Here is a 15753-nt window from a genome sequence, read left to right on the forward strand (position 1 = left end):
GAATCCTAACAGCCACTCAGGTGGGTGATGCAGACAGTAAAAGCAGGCTTTGTGTGCATCAGAAAAAAATTCGTTCGGTAATAGTCACAGCCATGGAAGTATCAGCCCAATTTTGGTTTGCTTATTTCAATTTTAGGAACCATCATAGTTGGCCTAGCTATACTTATCCCTAATTTTTAAGGCAAAGTTCTGTCTTCTTTCTTTTCCTTTTCATCAAATATCGGCATTGTGTTTCTAATAGATGAGTAAAAAGCTCCGTTAGGAAAGGATTAAAAGCTGCATAGAGTTGATCCATACCCTTTCTCTCAGACTCTGTTGGTTGTGTTGAGATCAAGAATATGTGTTGAACAGAAGTGCTGCCACAGCTTCTCAGGAGGAAGGCTGTAGGGAGACTAAAATTTCAGGGCCATCCACTTTTTTCCTTTTATGACCCATACAGGGATGTGTCTGACAAATCTTCATAGAAAATAGCTTATGCAACAGGGGCAGCTGGTAAATCATTTAAACCAAAGCTAGTCTTGTAGGAGGGAAGGTTGGCTGCTCCAGTTATGGCCTACTTCTTATCTTTTTGGTGTTTTAATTGGGTATCTATAGGGCCTACACATATAGGCAAACACACTCTGGGTTTTGGTTACCTTTCTGCCACACAGTTCTGTTATCCTAGGAGTGATCCTTTATACTTTCATTGCTTGGATTTATCTCAGTTGAAAGATGAGGATAATAGAGTTGAGTCACTTCACAGGGTTATTGAGAAAGGTTGTAATAAAAGTCATTCTTTAAGGGACATTCTTGGGCTGGAGTAAGTCTGCTGTTAGTTCTTCACTCTTATTACCAAGGTTCTGTTTCTTTTTTTTTTTTTCTTTTTTTTTTTTGGCCTTGAAACATTTATTGAATATTTCAGTTCAAATTAGGTTAGGCAGCATATAACAGTAAAACCCCAAATAACAGATTAAGTAAGTGAAGATTTTCTTTTTCTGTCATGTAAATGAAATCTGTAAGTAGGCAGTTAGGCTACAAAGGCATCAGAAACACAGATACCTTCTACCTTTCTGTCCTACTCCATCAGTCCATGACTCAAGATTACCTGATAATCTAACACGGTTGCTGGGGGGGCAAGGCATCTTTTCTGTGGTGCAGGCTGAAAACAAGAAAGGCAGAAGGGCAAAAAGGATCCTGCCTTGCTGAGATAGTTTACTTCCAGCAGGATTCCCAGAAGTCCCAAATTCTTTCACTTAGGTCTCATTGGTCAGTAGATACATGACCATACCCAGCAGCTAAAGATTCTGACAAATGTGACATTTTAGCTGGCTGTCTTGCCATCCCAAGTCAAATCAGGGCTCTGTTACTAAGGAGGAAGGGGAAAAATGGATGTAGGGTAAAGATTTAGCACTCAATGCTTTAGTCTACTTCTTTGATATATAAATATTCACATGCACTATTTCCTACATTGAAAACACTCACTCTAAACAGATCCTGAAAGAATTGGAAATCTAGGATTGAATATGTGTTTATGTTGGATTTTGAAGGCAATAAGAATCCCATTACTCTTAAAGATGGATCACTGGTAATTTTTGTTACCTATAGTAAAAGAGGTACTTAAATGATTACCATATAAGTCCTTGGGAGTGAGTGGCTATTGCAAGAAATCATTATGGAGAGCACATGAAGAGTATGAGTCCTGTGGCTATCTTACTGCTTCAAAGTACTCTGGAGAACTTAAAGAACAAAAATAATAGGTTCAAGTTGTAAATTCTCAGCTCAATGGATGATAAGAGGACCAAGAAATTTCCAAGATTTTCTTGAGTTTTTTTAAATGTCATAACAAAGAACTTACGTAGCTGAAAATCATATCCAAACTCTAATCCTGTGAATTGCTGAACTACAATATAGCTTGAATTTATACTCTTGCTAATTCTCTCAAGTAAAGATTAGGGCATTGATATGGAAATCAGGATCCTTAGACTTTGAATGAGGACATTTGGGATGAGCTGGATGACTGAGCACCTCAAACTCACAAACTTTATTTTTCATATCAGTTACTATATTGCTCAATGTTTTTAGCTGTAGACAACAGAATCTGTATTGGCTAACAAGGGCACGGCCCAGAAGGTTGCAATACTTATGCTCACATTTCATTTGCTATGACCCAGTCACATGACCTTATATAGCTGCAAGGGAAATGTAGTCTTTAGTTGGATAGCCATGGGCCCAAGTAAAACTTCTATTACTACAAAAGACAGGATGAATATTGGGGAGACAATCAGTGGTATTTCTGTTAACTAAGTAAGAATGTAGAAAGAGGAGCAAGTTGAGTAAGGAAGCTCTGGGCAGGAAGAAAATAACTCTCACTTAAATAGTGAGTCTAAAATGTCTAGAATTATGTCTAGAATGAGATTTCCAGTAAGATAGGTAGGGGAAAAAAATCTCTCCCAGGAAGAGGTGAAAATGGGTAAAGAGGGCCCACACTTAAGGATGAAGTAGAAGAAGCAGGGTTTCTAGAAGAAACGAGGAGAGAGCAGACAGAGAAGTAAGAGGAGCATTAGGAGAATGTACCTGTCTCCGAAGTCAAGTAAGAGTTTAAGGAGGGAGAAATTATCAAGAGGGACAAAGCTGCTGAGAGGACAAGGAGAAAAGGGTGTGCAGAAGTCTTGATTTGTCCATTATTGACTCAGTGGAGGGGAGTGATGGGGGCTGAAGGCAAATCACAGTGGGTGGAGCTGTGAATGGGGGTGAAGAAGCGGAATTGTGAAGAACAGATAGGCAGCCAGAAAAGGGCAGCAGGTGGGTTGAAAGATAGCTTATTTTAGGAATAGGAACTCGATCATGTCTGAAGGATGAGGGCATGGCTTTAAGGGAGGAGAGATTGAAATGAAGAGAAAGAGAGAACGAGAGCAAGCGAGTGAGCGAGAGAACACTAATGGTGTGATGTTTGCATGGTAGACGGGGTGATATAAAAATTCTGGATGGATTTTTTCATCGAAGGGAGCAGGGCAACATCCTTCCCCAGGACAAAAAGGCAGATGGTAACAATTGGTAAAGGAAGCAAAGATATATTGAGAAGGAAAGAAAGACTTTCCAAATACAGCCCCCTCTCCCCAAAAGTAACATGTTCCTATGAATTCCTTTGTAACCTGAAATGAAGTAAAGCGAAGAAACAATTACCATTAATGTATATGGAAAAAAAGTTTGAGTCTTCCCAGAGCCTCAAAATATCCTTTCTTAGGATGCATCTTGCTCCTAGATGCACAAAATAAATGGAGATAAAGCACAGATGCTCACGGAGTTCAAAGCTATGGTGGCTTGATGCTGAGATGCCAAGTATGGTTCCTGGGGAAGGAGCCTGGCAGTGCCACTCTCACTGCTCAGGTGCCTTTATAATGGCTTGCTGCAAAACAGACACTCAAGGCTATTTTCACTTTTTACCCTTTTTCATAAAAATGAAAAACCTCTTTGAATTTCTTTCAGTTAGTGAAAACAGATACTAACGTAGGTCTTTCATAAAAGCAAAGTGATGTAATGCAAACTTTCAAAAAATGATGGATACCTGAAATCATTTCTACTAGTATTTGAATTTATGGAGCTTGGTGCAGTGCATTTCAATCTCTGCAAGGCATTCAGATATAAGAGACCTAGCTTTAAGTGGTTCAATTCCCAGCACAGGCTCCAGCTTTGAACTGAGAATGATCTCTTTTTTTGAAGTTCTGCAAGCAGGAGACATGTAAAGGAGAGTCTAGAGACATCTCAGAACAAATTCCAGGATGTAGGAAAGGGCAGAAGCAGGATAAATGGTGTTTTTTTTCAGGAGGCCTTGGTCTATCAGACTGTAGCAGCTGGCCTCTGGAGGGCTTTGAGTGCCAGGGGCTCACTGACTCTGAAGCTCCTTCTGGAAAAAAGGAAAGAATTGGGACCCTCCCAAGAAGAAATCTCAGCAATGGGCTAAATTTGCTAAATGGAGCTTAAAAAAATTTCTGTTGTGGATGCTAAAATCATTATTGGAGGCCATCAGAGACCTTCCATGAGTCACTGTTTAATGATTTCCAGCAGGATTACAAAGGATTTAAAAGTAAGCTTGAAGCTATTGAGAGCAAATAATGTGCCAAGAATATGAGAGTGGTTTGGGTTTTGGACTCTATGAAAACCGTATTGTTGATTTAGAAAAAAAATACAAACTGGATTCCTAAGACTCTGGAAGTCTTTTTCCTAATATTATTTGTCTTGTCTCAGCAAGATATTTGACATTTAAACAAAGGCTAAGCAGAAAGAGGTAGCTGTCTAAAACCTTGTTGACCAGATAATCTCAGAAGAGCCTGGCAGAGCCAAGAAGTAAAAAATTATAGCAATTTAGGTGAGTCATTGAGTAGAAGGTGGAAAGGAAAGCAGAGTAAGGTACAAGGAGAGGAATAGGAATGGTAGCCCTTTCCCCTAAACTCCACATATGTTAGAAGTTCTGCAGAAAGGACTATAGTTATTTATTTCCCTCCCTAAATCCATGACTCTTTGCAATGTAATTTTGTAGCTCCTGCCATGAAGAGATGGTGTCTCTTTCCCTGCCCCTTGAATTTGGCTGAACTTGTGACTTGTTTGGCCTAGAGAATTTGAGGGAAGTGAATTCTGTCAGTTTTGAACTTACATCTCAAGAGACCTTGTATACTTCTAACTCTTGGAGCCCTGCTGAGTTTCCAAGGAGCAAGTCTAGGGCAGCCTGCTGGATGATGATGGCCCAGGTGTCCCCATAGCTCTGCTGACAGCCAATTAACTCCAGAAAGAAAGTCATCCAGCTAAGAATTAGCATAAATGAGCTTAGATTAGAACAGAAGACAACCCAGCTGAGCCTAGCCCAAATTGCTGACCAATCCACAGAACTGTGAACTAAATAAATCGCTATTTTTTTTTAAGCCACTGAGATTTGGGATGGTTTGTTACACAGTGAAAGCTAACTGGTATACTTCTTTGGGCTTGGGAAGGTAGTGAAGCAGGGCAAAAGCAAAGAAGATGAAAAATGGAGGATGGGAAATCATGCTGTAATGAATTGTACTCTGGTATAAACATGGAAGCAAGATCAAAATTGACGAGAGAACTGAATACCCATAAGTTGTCTGTCTCTAAGCTTTTTCATCTTCCGTCATCCAGTATCTATACTCTGCCTTTCTCTAATACACATAATGGGCTGTATACTGCTCAGTCTGACTCCATGTGAGACCCTGGGTTTGTCTCAGAGCTAACAAAACAAAACAAAACAAGGCTGCTGTCTCTGCTGTCTTAAGCAATCTTTTCTCTGGATGGATTTCTGAAGTTTCTGGTCAAGTTATAACTGTAAGAAGATGGTGGCCCAGTAGTCTAGGCAGTGGTAGGTACTTTTCACTGTTCATCAATATTTGTTTGGGAAATTTCAGTTTGTTTTTTTCTTAGCCTTCCATCAATGTATGCCACTCAAATCCTTCTGAGGCAGTTCATGGTTCTTCCAAGTAAACAGGCTTTCTCTTACCTAATTTTTCTGCTCAGTATGTTCTATAAAAAAATGTTGAGATACTTCTGAAAGGTTAAGGTCCATTTCCCTCCCTTTGCTAACCAGTACTATGAAGTGTCTTCTTACTATTCCATTATCCAAGGGTTCTGAAGGCTCCTCTCAAGAGAGGGGCTCCCTGCTCTTCTTGAAATCCTTACAAGTGGCTGTTGTAAGACATAGAAGCTCTGTAGAGCCTTTCATCCCAGGAACTCAGAGTCCCAACAAAGACCCTAGCATTGAGGGAGCTGCATTGGCATTTTCAAAGTACTCTGTCACCATTAATTTTAGTCTAGAATAGGGCTTTGGGAGTTAGATAAGTCTTTGCTCCACTTTTTCACATTGGAAGATGTTTGCTAAAAAACATGAAGGGAAGCATCTTCTTGGATGGAGCTAATGCAGACTGAGGCAGCAAGGCATGGTGGGAAGAATGTGAGTTTTAGAGTCAGATACACTGGGGTTGAGTCCTGGCTACTCCTTCCTTACCAGGTGGGTAGCATTGGGTAAGTTATTTACCCCCTGTGAGATTCAGATTCCTGGTGTGTAAGTAAGGACAATAATATACCCTTTAGAGAGGGATACGGGATTTAAAAAAAAAATGAGATGATATATATAAAATGCCTGACATATAATATATACACAATAAACAATAGCTACTGTCATTATAAAGAATGACATAAAGTGCTTGGATCTTCTCTTAAGATACAACATAGTTTTCTCTACTATTTAGGCAAGACAATTTGAGTTCTAGTCCTAGGGAACTCACATAATCCCCCTCCCCCACCCCCTGGCTTGTCCACAATTCCATCCACAGTTCTGATGAATTATTTAACATATTATCTCTTCCTTCTTTGCTTTTGGTATGGGGTTTCTTCCCTCCCTTGCCAAGGAATTCTTCCTTATTCAGGCAACTCATTATCATTGTGTGTTTTTCATTCCAACTGTGGCCAAGCTGTGACTTTCAAACTTTAAGATTTCCTTTCTTCTCAGTCTGGAAATCACTCAGACCATGATGAGTACATAATTTGCCCTTGCTCACATTCACAAGTTATGCAGTGCTTCCCAACTTTCCCACAGCACAGCATGCAGAGAAAATGATAATCTTGGTAGACAATCTGGAGTAACAGATGAGGCTGTTTATGGATGGAGCCTTGTCCAATTGCCCTGAGGAGCAAATATTGTCCAAGGCACATTTCTCATGCTGGCTGGGAAACTGTGTGTTGCTGAACATGAATTCCTTCATTCAGTAGATTTTTATTCATCGTATCCTGACGTTAGCAATATAGTGATGGACAGTACTCATTCTTTGCCCTTGAGGAGCTGTATTACTGTAGTATATGTGTGAATATGGGAATGTTGACTGAGGTGGCAAAACATAGTAGAAAGAAATTAGTTTCCATGGAATCTGTTAGTCTTGGCTTAAATTCTGGCTCATCCACTCACTAGCTTTGTGAACTTGAGCAAAACTACATAACTTCTCTGATTTTTAGTTTCTTATTTAGTAAAATGGAGGTCAGAAATCCCCCCACAGGCTTGCTGGTAGGAGAGAGGAAGCATTTAATGAGAAAATGTTAGTTTGCACCCCTATTTATAAATAGGGACACTTATCTGAGAGTGGCCAGTTGAGTTCTTTCCAAAATGCCTGACTGCATTCTGAATGCCTGTTACAAGTTTCATACTGACTATCATTTATGAGTATTAGAATATAAATGGTATATCACCTCTGACTCCGATTCAGAGAAATATTTGTGATTACCAACTAGGATCATAGATTATTATCTTCATTCATTTATGCGTAGTTACTGTGTCTTCACTGTGTGTCAAGTTCAAGTTCTCAACTTTGAGAATGTTATAGTCTATGTTAGATTAGGGGCTCAGAGACTAGTTAGACAGTTGGAGAACCAAGACTAGAACTCAGGTATTGCATTTTCCACATGATTTTCCCATCAAGTCATGGTGTTACACTATGAGTTAGAGAAGATACAAGGAAAATTAGGACATGCCCTTGCACATCTGTAACTTGAGGACCTGACTAAAGGTATTTAGATAACTTTACTTTGATGAATTAAGTCAGTAGTACTCACCTGTCTAGTAACAGGGATGGTATTTTTTTTTTTTGGTGGGGGGGGGCTGTCTCAAATTAAAGCTAATAATACGGATTTAGAATTGTCCTAAATATTGCCCTGAATTTAAAAAAATGATCTGACTTCCAGCTACAAATGGCCAGATACCTCTCCAAGGGCTTGATATTCCTACTGTCCATCTGTTTCTCTCTCTGCACATAGAGAAATAAACACAGATGCACTTGAGCCACCGCTAAAGGTCACAAACAAAAAGTTTGCAGTAAGAAAAGAAAAAGTAGATAAAATACATGTATTTTGTTTTTGTTAGCCTACTATTTGAAGGCTAATTCTTTAAGGGATGACCACTGCTTTGTTTATAGTTCAAGAATTCTGGAAGTTTTTATTTTACTCAAAATCTATGTTCAACAAATTCTCTTTCTGTTCTGTTCAGGGCAGATATTTTATTTATAGTAATAATTTGCCTGAAGTCACGTAGGACCAAAAGAAAAATAAGCATTTTAACTTACAAGTTGCTTTTTTTCCTATTACAGATATGAACTGACACTTGCTTTTCATATATGAAACCCAAATAAATAAGTTGAACATAAAATAACTTCTCTGAGAGCAAATAAGAGTTTTGGTTTCTTATACTCACAAATGAAGTACAATATCAGAGACCAGAAGCTGTAGATCTAATCTTTTCTTACAAATTGATGAAGGCTTAGTGAGATAATTCCTGATTTATTTAACAGTGGAACTAAGCTTTACAGAGAAAACAATGTCTTGGTTTTCTCTTCCTTAAATTGTGGACAAGATAATGCAGTGTCTTAGCACGTAAAGCATTGAAAACAATGTCTGACAGAGAGTAAGTGTTTAATAAATGTTAGCTATTACTGTTATCATGAGAAAGTATTTTCAAAAGTATATACCTTTATACAAATAAAAGATACTATTCTATGGAACACTGCTATTGAGGAAAGGTCTTAGAAGTTTCATAATATTTTATATCATTTATCTTTGAATGATTTTATAATTGAAACAATGGTCATTTTAACCATATTTTAGAAAGAGATATCTAGTTTCTCAGCTGGTTTCTAGGTTCTTGATCATAATATCAGAAATTGTGCAAGAAATACATTTGAAACAATTGATGACATTATGGGTCGCACATCACCTCAAAAGCACAGACGTGGAAAGGTAAAAGAATTGAAAGTCAGTTTTGTTTGCTAAGACTTCTTTTGTTTTTGATTCATCACTCAGTATGTTCTCTCTGTGTTAGTCAGAGGTCAAGTGTGCTGATTAAGGGAAGCAGGGCCATTAGCCTATATTCAGGCTGAGAGCCATAAAGGGAAAGAATCCAGTCTAGAGAAATTTCAATTACATTTATTTTGAAGCACATGAGTTTTACTGTATGCCACAGAGCAGAATTCTTGGATTTTAAAAAAATTCCAGAAGGTTAAGGCAGAACAATATTTTATGTTGTGTTGTATTATTATGTGTGTGTGTGTGTGTGTGTGTGTTTATTGGCAAAGTGAGTAGGTGACTGAGAGCATGGAAAAGAATAGAACTAATGGATCTCAGACAATATACCAACAGGACTGCTGATGGACATTTGACAGATTGGTAAGTACCACTGTGCTGAAATATTTGCAATAAAGACATTTGTGGAAAAGAAAATGTTATAATTCCAGCAAACAAAAGAAAGATATATTTAATGTTTGGGAGCTTCTAATTAACTACAGGCAATCTAAGAGATTTGTTGTTAGGGAAAATAAAAGGGATTAAAGAAGTAAAGTCTGACCTGGTTGTTTAGAATAACTTCGATTTTCAGTAATGGAAAACTAAATTGGTATAAAGTTCTTCCTCACTATCATTATTGTCATCATTATTGTCAATCATGTTATCACATCAAGGGCCGGATTCCTCTCTGGATTGTTTCTTGGTTGCTCCCAGTCCCTTTTAAAATGTTTTTTTCCTTTAGAGGACACCTCTTTGGATGTTAATGTAGCCAACAAAGGCCCAGGGATAGGGAAGTGGAAAGAGGGGAGGAGGAGAAAAAAGTGAGCTAAACAGTTTCTAGAGCCTGAGTAAACCTTTGGGACTGTGATTCCACCAGCCTTGGACCACTCTTGAGAGTTGAACAAGTATAGGGATTATGTCTGTTCCATGAGATCTGAACTACGCTTAAATCCCCTTGTTTCCTCAAACACAGTGATCTCTGCATTATTTATCAATGGATTAAACAGGGAGTCATGATTGCCCAAGTCCATAGTGTGAATAAAAATGAAACTTTCTGGGCATTTCTGCAATGCAAGGTAAGTTAAACTTGAAAGATTCAAGTAGTCATCTACTCTAAGATTTTATGAATCTTTCAATTTCATCTATCAGACAACACTCCCTGAATTTCTGTTCCTGTGTTGGGAGTCAGAAAATGACTTCTATTCCCATGTTAGCCACGAAGTGACCATGTTACCTTGGCAAGTTTCTCTGCCTCCTGTCGAATGAAGAGCTTACATTAAGTTAGTAGTCTTCCAGCTCTCACTCTGTGATTCTGGGAAGCATGAGTTCTACCATTCTTTACTGATGGAGGGAGAGTTGGAGAAATAGAAGAAGTCTCTTTTCTGATGCTCAAGGGCATTCGTTCTAGCTTGGATTGGACAGCGAGTGCTAACAGTAGAGAGTAGGTTTTCTCTCTGCTAAGTGCACCTTGTTCCCTAACTCTTGGAACAACCTCATTAATCTATTTCCAGTTATTTAAGAGCTTTGAGTGTCCCTGAATACATGTTACTGGGCTCTTGTTCTCCTGTTTTTAAATGTGGTATTGTGCGTTTTGTTAGAATAACAAATAGGGGAAATATGTGCAGTGTATGGATAGGAAGTGGTTTCCTTAGCAACGATTACAATAAGAAAAATATATCAAAGGATGTGGGTTTTCCCCTACTTTCATTACCCCCAATCTAGCCCCTAGCTTATACTTAATCTTTTCTTTTTTATTGTAAGATAAAACATAGCATCATGTACTCATGATGATCTATTATAATTTGGGGGTAAACCAAGATCTGACATATGCACATAGCAGAGTGGGGCCTTCACTGCTGTTTTGGGGTGCTATATTTAAAGCATATGTGTATACTTGGCTTGTTTCCTCTTTGGAGCTGTTCAGAAATCTGAAGGACCTATAAAAGCTGTTTTCTTTACCTTTCTTGGATTTCTATACCCTTATGCCTATCCCTTCCTAATGTAAATTTGAAACACAAATACCCCAAACCATAGAAACCATCATGTGTAAATATTGAGGCAAATCAGATATTTACTTGAAGTCATAAGGACTAAGAGAGTCTTATAAAGTAATATTTGGCCTCTGGGCTGGGCTACCCTTTTTTTTTTAATCTTTTTCAGATAAACCCTCTGCAATATGAGCATGCAGTTTCCTCAGTTTTAACTTTTTACTTTTCTGTGATGGAGAGGAGACTCATCTCAACTTGCAAGAATTAGTCTGCTAAGTCTCAATAAAGATCCAAGAACATAACTTTCTGGCATGACTTGGCATTGCCTAAGCTTGGAGACTTCTTAATTAGTAAGGAACCAGAAGAGTTCTCAAGGACCTTTTTGTTGAAGTTTAATTCTGGAGATGAAGACTTGGGGATAGTCCCTTCTGTGTAGTTAGTTACTTCAGGGATGGGAGCACAGCAGAGCTAGAAGGCAATATTTCTGGTCTATTCTAGACAGTTGGTCCACAAATTAATATTGATCCTTTTCTTGATGCCTCCCTTCTGAACTATAGGAGAGACAGAAGTCATGACATAATTTTAATGCCATTTCATCAACCATTATTTTCTATTCAGATGTCATTGCTAATGAGCCATGCGTGACTTCCTTCCTTTTAGGAGTGCGAGCTTCCTGCCTCCTTCCCATGCTTCTGTGCAGGAGAAGGGAAGCACACTTGGCCTCAGCTGATCACATGTGTGTGTGTTGGTCCAGATTGCTGAGATGTATGATCTCCTTCCCCAGTTCTGTTCAGAGTGCTCTGTTTTTTAAATAACAGTGAAGCAACTCGTGGCCATAAAGCAGAAAAGGAGAAACAAGCTGGAATTTTTTTCCGAGTTTCTGATGTGGCAAACAAATAGGTCAAGTGAACTAGCAACTCGATCGCAGACCGAAACCATGTGATGAAAGGCCTCTTAGGCTTGGATCTCAGGCACACCCAGCCCTTGGTCCCTGGTGAGAGGAGGCTGGGATGATGGAGAATGGTATTACTTGGTAATGGCAGGCCATGGTTGGAAATGAGAAGACAAATCCCAAGACTGGCTTGAGGGTTCTGGCCAGTTCTTTTCAGCTGAAAGTTACCCCTACTTGACCACGGTTTGCTGATGTCTCTGAGAGCCGGTAAATTCTATGGAGTTAGCACACACTAGCATTTCCAGCGAAGCCCAGTGGTCTTTAGCATCATATTATCGAGGCATTAAATTCCATGTATGGTAATGTGAACTGAACAAAAGCCCATCCCTGGAGTGTGAAAGAGCAAAATCAACAGGTTGTTTCTCCTTGAATTGTAACTGAAGTTTCTGCCTCTCTGCACTGTGCTTATTCCAGCTCTTAAAAATATCAACACATGAAATAAAAAGAAGGGACTCTATTGGCCACAGTTCTTCTTGGTTGTGTCTCCTACTTCAGTTCTCCTAGGCATTCCCATAGCCTAACAGGAGATGCAGTTGTACAGAAACTAACCAGCAAGGAGGCCTGGTGGGGGGGGGGGGGGGGGGAGGTTTGAAATAGCTGTGTGAATTTTAATAAGACTTTTAGAAAATAAGAAGTTTCTGCAGTCCACCTGTTCACATTATAATTCTTCTCTGCTGTTCAACATGTTACTCTCTTTCCTTGTTCCCCAACCCTTGCATATAGTCTGAAGTGGAAATCCTTTCCATATTTACTCTGTCTGGGTTCTGTTGCATCTGAGATTGGCAGGTAGTTTGACTTTCATTTTGGGCTATGCCTCAAGGAAAAAAGTCCATGCCTTCTTTCTTTTCCTGTTTATATCTTTTTCCTTCCCCAAGGTATTCTTTTCCTCCTCCTCTGTCCCTCCTCCTTCTCTCTTCTTACATTCTCTAGGTCAGAGTTACCCTTCCCTAGTTATTTTCTCCTTTATCTCAGCTTCTCTCTACCTCACCATCTACTCTGTGGGGAAAATAAAATAGTCTGTGAAACAGTAGATAGCTCAATTTCTGATATTCAAGAATCCCATTCCCTGCCCAAATGGACTCTAAAAGGATTCAAATAAAATGTTTCCAGATTAAAGGTGGAGTATAGTTTATCAACATAGACAAGAGAGAAATTTCCCAGACACTGCACCAATTAGTTCCTTTCTGTCTTCAGTATTTGCATGAAGAAGGAATGTTTTAGGGCCATATTTGGGAGGTGCAAGAACCTATAGTAGAGGGGCAAGGATAAGAGGGCCTTTTGTCCCCATCACTGCATTGAAAGGGCTCTTGTTAAGGTCATCTGTGACCTCTGTGTTGCCAAATTCAACAGTCACTTTGGTGTCCTTATCTTATCTGACCTCTCACTAATGTTGTCTCACTTGTCTCCTGCTTTTCTTCCCCCTCCTGGCCACAGCTGCTCAATCTTCCTGGATGAGCCTCCCTTCTCTACTTCAAATGCCAATGCCCCAGGGGCCAGCCCAGACCTTTTCTCTTCTCCATCCAAATTCTCTCCCTGAGGATCTCATATTTACATATCATTTATATTTGGAAGACTTCTAAGTATCAGTCACCAGTCCTGACCTATCTCCAAAGCTACAGACTTCTAACAAGAGATCTAGTCGGGCAGATACCTCCTGACATTTCTTTTTGATATCTTGAAAGAGATTACCTTCACATCTCCTCTTGAATAGGCATCTCAAATTGAACCATGACCAACCAAAACAGATCTCTTTATTCTTACCGCCACTCTCCTCCCCAACATATTTTTCTCAGCCTTTCTAGTTCCATTAAGTGGTATCACCATCCATCCAGTTGTTCTGTCAAAAGTCACACTCCCACTTCTAATCCATCACCATTGAGCTCTGCCTCCAAAATACACAGAAATCCACTCACTTTGCACAACTCCATGGCTATCACCCTTGTCCATGCCACTCTCTTTCATTGTGTGAGTGACTGCAATCATTTCCAAAGAGGTTTCTCTGTTTCTACCCTTGTCCTTATTGTGCTACTTTCCATACAGTAGCCAGAATAATTTTCAAAAATGTAAATCAGATTGCATGATTCGTCTTTTTAATCACCCCTTGCACTGTCTTGTATGTTTGCTCCCCCGCCCCATAAAACACTCTTCTTTGCATTGTTTAGCAGTTTACTTGCACTTGTAGTCCTGACCTGCTGAAAAGTTTCGACTTCTTTACGCTGTTTTCTTTCTCATAGATAAAATGAGGACAAAAATATTTACGGATCTGAAAATCCTTTAAAGTATTTATTACTGTGCAGGTAAGAAAGCTTCCTAGGTAATCCCCTCCTTTTTTGAAGCTTGGAAGGTGGGATTTCAGGGACCAGTGGTATTATTACTTTCCTATCATTTGACCAGGGGTACTAGAGAGAGTTGGGGAAAACAGTGTGGACTTAGGGAGACAGATGTGGATTAGTGGGAGAATAAAATGGGAAAGTAAAACATGGCAGGAGGGCTTTAAAAGAGGGCACACTGAATAAATTTTTTCATTTATAATTCTTACTGTAGTAACATTTTATAAATTGAGTTGCTGTAGAAAAAGGAGTAATAAAATGATATTAATTAGCATCATATTAAAAATTATACTATTTCTCCATGAATTTGTATAATCTTTCTGCAAAGGGCTAGAAGTGTCTTAAAAAGCTCTAATGATATTATGTTATTGGGCAACGTGTCTATAATAGACATTAATTATATGGTATTAAAAAAATCCACAGAGCTTTCTAAAGGTACAATATGCTAATAAGACACCAGAAACCTAATTGCTACTCTAAAAATTGATAATTGAAATTAGCTTAATGATAGGAAAAATTTTAATTGGAAAAAAATATTCACAAACACTTTCTATGATGTAGTTTTTCACTGTAAGGAAAATGAAAAAAATAAGTAAAACCAAAATAATTACTCAGACCTTGTTACACAGATAATGCTGTTACATTTCCTCTTTTTCTAAGATATCTCATTGTGTGGCTTTCCGAGCCTTTTATAAGTCAGCCACTAGAGAGCAAACTTCTTCTTTTTATCAGACTGTAGTTTTATCTAGAAAAAAAAAATACACCACGTATATATTGGCACTCTTATAATACCACATTATCTCAGACTGTAAAATCTGATAATATAGCTTCTGGGTGCCTGAGGCAGTGGGCGTGGGGGATGAAAATAGGGAATTTTAAGGCCGTTTATATTAAAAACACACGAAAGAACAAGATAAGATATTGTAATGTTGAACCACCTTCCTGGAGTGAACATGAAACCTTCTGCTAATGGAGCATCAAGTCTTATGTTTCATCCCATGTAATAAAATACGATAGGCATTGTTTGGTCTGACAGGCGTCTTGGGCCTTCTTATGAGGCGAGGGTCTCTAGAGAGCTCAAAAAAATGATACCCTTTCCAGGTGAAGTGTGGATAAATTACACTGTCAGCCACCTTTACTGCCTTCAGTTGCAGAGGCTTGAGCCAGGCACAAGGAAGCTGCCAGGTGAGGAACATTCTCACCCATTCGGCGAATCCCTACTATTGACGTCAGTTCCAAAGGTCAGTATAGTCTCCAAACATCAATATGCAGGCAGATAAAGGGTGGGATGCAAGGGACAGGGGGGAATTTACTGCACATAGAAACCCCATGTTACCAGGCCCCAGAAGATCTTTCTCAGCTAGCTTTTGGGCCAAGATTGAAGGATACTTAAGTGAGCAAAACCGCTTTCTCTGTTGGTAAACTGTTAACAATTGGTCTTTTGCACACAATCTTAGGGACTCATGGCTGAATAAAGTTGTTGGAATCAAATTTCACCTCTGTTGTTGGGCTTTGGGATGTTTGAGTATACATAGTCTACAAGGTGAGCTTTTTGGGTATTTTAAAAAATATTTAAACAGCTATAGGTAGATTATAAAAGATACCCAAGAATGGGGATTTCAAAATCTTCCAAGAGAACATTTTCCTGGGTTTATTGGTTATTTCAGTTAGGATATTT

The sequence above is a fragment of the Prionailurus viverrinus genome, chromosome B2 (assembly GCF_022837055.1).
Source record: "Prionailurus viverrinus isolate Anna chromosome B2, UM_Priviv_1.0, whole genome shotgun sequence".
Taxonomy (NCBI): domain Eukaryota; kingdom Metazoa; phylum Chordata; class Mammalia; order Carnivora; family Felidae; genus Prionailurus; species Prionailurus viverrinus.